Below are 7,153 nucleotides of genomic sequence, written 5' to 3'. Positions count from 1 at the left end.
AAACACAAAGGGGTAATTGGGGGTGACATTTCTGACCCGCTCTGATCTTCTTTATATTTCCACTGTGGGTTACTGACACTGAGATGTTTACAGGACCAGAGATCTGACTCTGAGATCTGAGCATCTCATTTCATCCCATTTAATGATGGAAGTTTATTGTGTATGAAAACATCAGATCTCAGGTGTGGATGATGATAGAAGAATAAAACCTGCACCGCTGTTTACATCCTGATCTCAGTAACTCAGGGTGTGAATATACAGAAGATCAGAAGAGGTCAATAATTTCACCCCCAAAAACACAAAGGGGTAATTACTATTTTTTAGAGAAAAAAATTGACGTTCTCAGATTATCTTCATATTTACACCATGAGTTACAGAGATGAAAATGTACAGATGAGGAAAGTTTCGTCCTCCTACCATGTTGGAGATTGAAGATCTGAACACCTCAACATGTGTCATAAACCTGAATATTTAACGTCTGTAATTTTTCATGGGAAATTTGTCACGTTTCTTATTTCTCTGTTATTTGGGACACTTTAGGATGATGTGGTGCTTGATATTGAATAAATGTAGGTAAAGGTGAGAGGATGATGAAATATGGACTGATGCATTAATAAATGTGGATGAGAAACATCATTTAATCTCAGTGCGGCCATGAAGTCCAGGGCAGAATTCAGTACCAGTAAAGATCATCTGTAGATGTAACAGCTGTTTAGAAATGAGCTACACATCTGTATAAATGAATACATGACACCAAACAATCATTTATTTATTATTCATGCATTATCATGTTACTGCTGCTTAATTCAAAGAAAAAAACTTTGAATTAAATAATTTATTTATTAAAAGATCATTTTTAAAATCATGTCCACTGCACAAGACCATCACAGGGCATCACATTTATTTATTCATTCGTTCATTCATTCACATGAAGGTCCAGTTTTGAAACATAAGTTCACCCTGATCAGTGGAACACATGTGAAGTCTTATACCAAGATCTTAGCTTGGACTCTTCATAGACAAACATTGGCAGTAGAATGAACCTGACCTGTGTGTTTTGAATGGACAGAGATGGACAAAAAAATAAACACATGGGTTGCTGGATGTTGAATGGAGGCCCAGCACAGCTGCAAATATAATTGATGCATTGCAGAAAGTATAATAGAAATAATAAAGACATTAACTCAACATTTTTAAATTCATGGCTGCGATTGGAGGTTCCAGCAGGACAACAACCCAACAAACACAAGTTTAAAATTAAGTACAGTGGTACCTTGTAACTCGACATGTGTGTGACCGCCACTTTGTTCAGCGCTCGGCTTGAGTGGTAAAACGTCATCAAAGTGTGAATATGAGACGAATCTGCATTTGTGTGGAATAACCATCAGATCCAGTGTTACAGCTCCACATGTATCTGTGTTTATCTGGATTTTTCTCCCTGTTTTACTTTTAAACTTGTGTTACAGCTCGAGCTTCTGAGAAATTGTGAGATTCAGAATCAGCTTCTAAAACGCTTATCGTTAAAATAAAGCTTAACGTGGTTTAATGTAGTAAAAGAAGGAGACAGGAGCACTAAACTTCTCTTCATTATTACTGCTCATAAGTTCCTCCACTAATCACATTCCTCACTCGCTGTTTTACTACAATAAGTCACGTTAAGTTTTGTGTACCTTCACACTCCATAGGAAATGACGGCACAGCAGCACAAAAGCTTTTCATGTGAATGCGCCGGTACTGAACGAAGATCAAGCATCTCCACCATTAAGAAGTAAAGTTAAAGAGCAGGTTTTATTGTATTTTTTAAATTGTATTTCAGTGTTTTTATATTATATTTGTGTTATTTTTAGTGTATAAATGTAAAAAACAACCCCATTATTTTACATTAGAACCATGGAACACATTAACAGGTTTCCCAAACATCCTTATGGGGAAAAAATACCTGAAACTCACCACTCCCAGAACCAACTGACGTTGAGTTTCAAGGTACCGCTGTACATTAAGTTTCTGGTCTTAATTTGAAGATATAGCATTATAATTTCCAACAGAACATCACCAGAAGAACCAGACATGTGATGATCATCAGGAGATAAGCACAGAATTCATCACAACTACTGGAAGGTTTGTAAGCTGATGCTGGTAATGTTCTTGTTTCCTGATGTAGTTTTTGGCAGTGATTCCCTGAAGATTGGTAGGACGATGATGAGAATGATAAAGTACCCTGAGATAAGTCGTGCTGGTGCAGCGTGACTGGTGTAAGAAAACTAGCTGTTAACGATCTCAGAGTCTGGTGGCGCCTTCGCCGTTTAGCTTCTCTGAGAAAATCTTCTCGCTGCAGGTTCTCGATGGTTCGGAGAAGCTCTGGGTGAATGCAGTAGGTGTGTTTGCGATTGAAGCTAGCCTGGTTCTCATGTCTCGTGACATAGACGCTGGTGAAGAAGCCAGAATCGTAGCAGACGATGATGCGGTCGGTGTTGCTTTTGTCGTGGAAGCCGGTGTATCTCTCCCGGACGCACTCCGGAAGGGACTTGACCCCGCTGGCGCTCAGGTTGCCCAGCTCATAGTAGGGCAGATCGTTGGAGTCAGGAAGGAGTCTGCCTTTCCCCTTCTCATCTCTGTTGTGGAAGGTTCGAAATCCGAAGTCTCCAGAGCGAGGGCTGCAGAGTGAGATCATGTCATCGAAGCAGTTCACTGTCACACAGGTGGTGGAGAACCAGTACAGCAGGTTGAGTCCGTGTCTAGGGGACGGTTGTCCGTATCCAGAATTTCGGAGCTCAGCCAGGTTAAACAGCATCTTTATAGTCGTCATGGATGATCCTAAAAGTGTCAAGAATTAAAATAATTTCCTTTAAACTCAATGGACCAGCCAGCAGGTACAAAATTATTCAGATTTATTTAAAACATACACTGTACTGATGTATCTGGACACTGGAACATGACCTTCTTCATTCATTCATGTATATAAAAGTATCTGCAATCAGTTGGGTATTTTTGCTTTCACACATAGTGAGGAGGAAAGTTGGAGAGGCAAACACAGTAGATGTAGAATAATAATTACAGGTAAAAGAGGATAAGGACAATCCTGATTGTAACCAACACAAAGTCAGCACCTGTCATGGCATTGCTAATTTGCACATCTGTGAAGGCACCATAAATGCTCCCATCTAAACTGCCCCTTTTTTAAAGGACATCCTAATGTGCAGGTGCTAGTCTGGACTGGGTGCTCACAGGCAGCCGAGGAGAGTATCCACCGGCAGTAGTATGAGGAGAAAGAAACCATGAATTGCCGACAGGTTGTTGGGCGACCAAGACTCATCAATGTCAGAGGACATGAAGGCTCTGGGGTCTGGTACTGACCATCAGAAGATCTATTGTAGCTTTCATTTTAATCCTGGTTATGAGGTGATTGTGTTATCGAACTCTTATGTGTACGAGGCTCCGTAGTCGCAGGTCACTCAAAGAACTTATGCTAACCCTTGTCCATGGCTGAAAGCACCTTTAATGGGCATGCTGGCATCTGAACTGGACATTGGAACAATGAAAGAAGGTTTACTGGTCCAAGAAATCCTATTTTCTCCAAGATATGGTGGCCGTCTGGCAGGATACATCGTAGGATGAGCCACCTCACAACGTACACAAGTTCTGCTGGTAATATCCCAGTACCAGATACCACAGCAGTCCTTCAGACGTCTTGCAAATCAAGTTTTTCTGACTGTCCCAACTTTTTTAGAACTGAGGTTGTAATATCAAAACAATACCTAAAGCATTAATCAGCTTCTGTTTTTGTTTCATAGCTCACTTATACTTACATTGTAATTAATGTACATGATTCCAAATTTAGTGTCATTGAAAATATATACAAATAATAATATAAATAATCTGTACCTGATATGAAGGGTAGCTGAGGTTGTTCTGACCCAAAGATCCCTGATAAATGTGATTAAGATGAAGTAAAAGGTGACAATGAAACATAATGAATGAAAGAGTACGTGAGTGTTTTTTTTAGTTGTTGCTATTATTGGGAGTGACTCGTCATTCAGGACCAACTGGAAGACATAATTAACATTTTAAAGACAATTAAATAAAGGTACAACGCTGTACAAGTGAAACACCCTACAGAGCAGGATTCTTTTAATAATACTAATGATAATAATAATATAATATACACACACTATACAGACAAAAGTATTGGGGCACCGGACCATGAGTTTGTTGGACATCCTGTCCCAAAATCAACTGCATTTATAGTGAATTGATTTCTCCTCCCTTTGTAGCTTTAATATCATCCAGTCTTCTGGAAGCCTTTCTACAGGACTTTGGAGTGTGTCATTAATTCATCCCAAAAGTGTTGAGTTGGGTTGAGTGGCCACCAGGACTCTGTGTAGAGCAACTGAAGCTCTTTCGGACACAACTAGTCAAAACACATCTTTATAGAGTTCACTTTATGCTCATGGGGTCATGCTGAAAAAGAAAGGACACTTCCCCAAACTTTTTCACATTCTTGAAAGCATAACATTTACCTTATATCATTTTTATACACCTGTTAGCAACGGATGTGTGGGGGGTCCACATACTTTTTGGAACCCTTTTCTAATTATGGAGTTTAGGTGTTTCAGCCACACCCATTGCTAACGAATGAATAAAATACATTATAAAACATTCATTAGATTTTTTTGAGTAGATTTTCAGAAAATCCAAAATAAACTCTTTAAAGAACTCACATGTATGATTCAAAAAAGTGTGTCCCAATCATTCAGTGACAAAAAGCTGCAGAAATTGTTCAAATTATGCCGTGACATATGATCCATCCACCTATCCATCCATCAACCCATCCATCCATCCATCAGTCCATCATCAACCCATTCCTCCCTCCATCCATCCATCCATCAACCCAACCAATCCATTCATCCATCCATTCATCCATCCACCCAACCAACCAGCCATCATTCATAAAACCATCTATCCATCCCTCCATCCATAAACCCATCCATCCATAAACCCATCCATCCATAAACCCATCCATCCACCCATAAACCCATCCATCCATCCATAAACCCGTCCATCCATCCATAAACCCATCCATCCATCCACCCATAAACCCATCCATCCATCCATCATCCATCCACAAACCCAGCCATAAAACCATCTATCCATCCCTCCCTCCCTCCATCCATAAACCCATCCATACAGCTATCCATCTATAAACTTATGCATCCATCCCTCCCTACCTTCCTCTGTCCATAAACCCATCCATCCAGCCAGCCATAAACCCATGCATACATCCATAAACCCATGCATACATCCATAAAGCCTTTCATCCATTGCATATATTTCATTTAAAGTCAGGACCGATATAAATGATATCATCTAAATATTCATAACAATACAATGTAATAATTTTTGCTTTTTTTGTAAATTTTATTAACCAGAAAGCATCAGTGTTACTGTACTGTACATGTAATAAGTAACATCATATAAATCATGCCTACAATTTTAATTAATATAAATTATACATTCATATATTAATCAGTATTAAATCAAATAATAAATGGTTCTGCAGGTTCAGTACAAAATATCTTCCATATACACTCGTTGGCTATTTTATGAACAACACTTACAATTGCAACAACTTAAAATTACTAATAAACAATTACTAAATATAGTCAGTCTGATGTTCTGTACTCTTTGTTAATTCTCTCTACAGCATCTATTAGTGAAGAGACCCCACAGACCCGCACAGAATCAAATCTAAACCCTAAATGTACATTAATACTCTTAGGTATAAATAAAAGTGCTTGTTCTTCACATCTGGAGAGAATTTCATTCTAATGCTTCATTTTATAATGTGAATTCTGCAGTGTGAATTAGCATCTTATAGCAAACAGGAACTGTTAAGGAATTTACAATGTTTATTTTATATCACAGATAGACATTTTCTTAAAACTTTACAAAAATAAATTATAAAATATCATTAATTAAATAAATAATGGCAAATAAGAGGTATTCTGATTCAGATCAGGAAATTTAATTAGCTGACTGTAACTCCTGCTTACACATTAGCATTAGCTCTGGCTAAATTGTTTTATTGTTAGCTGGTATTCTCGCCATGTTTACGTTTATTTTCCCTCTTTGCTGAATTAAATCACTACTGGTGTGATGTTTGTGCTGTTGAGGAGGAACATTTAGACACCAAAAGCCACTTTAAGAGCCAAATTAGTTTCTATATTGACCACAAAACACAAAGCTAACTCCCTGTTCTGTGTGCTGATTTTATTAGGTTTGATTGTCAGGCCAGCAATTTGAAACACATAAACCAAACTGCTGTTTTATTAAAAATAAATTAGTACAATAATCTTGTACTTAATGATTAGAAATATTTATTTAACGTTAGCGATGATAATAGTTCATTTTGGCTGCTTCCATTAGGGGGCGCCAAAGCATTTCATTTGTCCACATATCTGATTTGGCTGTATCTGTATTTATGAGCCCAGCCTGGGATTCGAACCCCCAGATTCCTAGGCACTGCAGTTACACCACACCAGCTCACTAACTAGTTAATATTAGTGTAGTAAACAAATCAATCTGTAAAACATTAAAATAAATAAAACTACACTACCCAACCTCTGCTGGGATCCAGGATTTGAATCCCCAGCGGTGCTGTCAGCCAGTCAGGCGTCTACATACAGACATGACCGGCTATATCTGAGGTAGGGGAGATGGCCAAGGAAAGATGGCCCGTGTTGGATTGGCATCTAGTCAGTCAAAGGGTAGTGTTACTGCAAAGTGCCCAGTGATTCCAGGTAAACAGGACCACCAAGACCCTGACCCCTGACACATTTATATACAGTGTATCACAAAAGTGAGTACACCCCTCACATTTTTGCAAATATTTGATTATATCTTTTCATGGGACAACACTATAGAAATAAAACTTGGATATAACTTAGAGTAGTCAGTGTACAACTTGTATAGCAGTGTAGATTTACTGTCTTCTGAAAATAACTCAACACACAGCCATTAATGTCTAAATAGCTGGCAACATAAGTGAGTACACCCCACAGTGAACATGTCCAAATTGTGCCCAAAGTGTCAATATTTTGTGTGACCACCATTATTATCCAGCACTGCCTTAACCCTCCTGAGCATGGAATTCACC

The sequence above is a fragment of the Trichomycterus rosablanca genome, chromosome 14 (genome assembly GCF_030014385.1).
Source record: "Trichomycterus rosablanca isolate fTriRos1 chromosome 14, fTriRos1.hap1, whole genome shotgun sequence".
Taxonomy (NCBI): Eukaryota; Metazoa; Chordata; class Actinopteri; order Siluriformes; family Trichomycteridae; genus Trichomycterus; species Trichomycterus rosablanca.
This window is presented reverse-complemented; position numbering follows the sequence as displayed.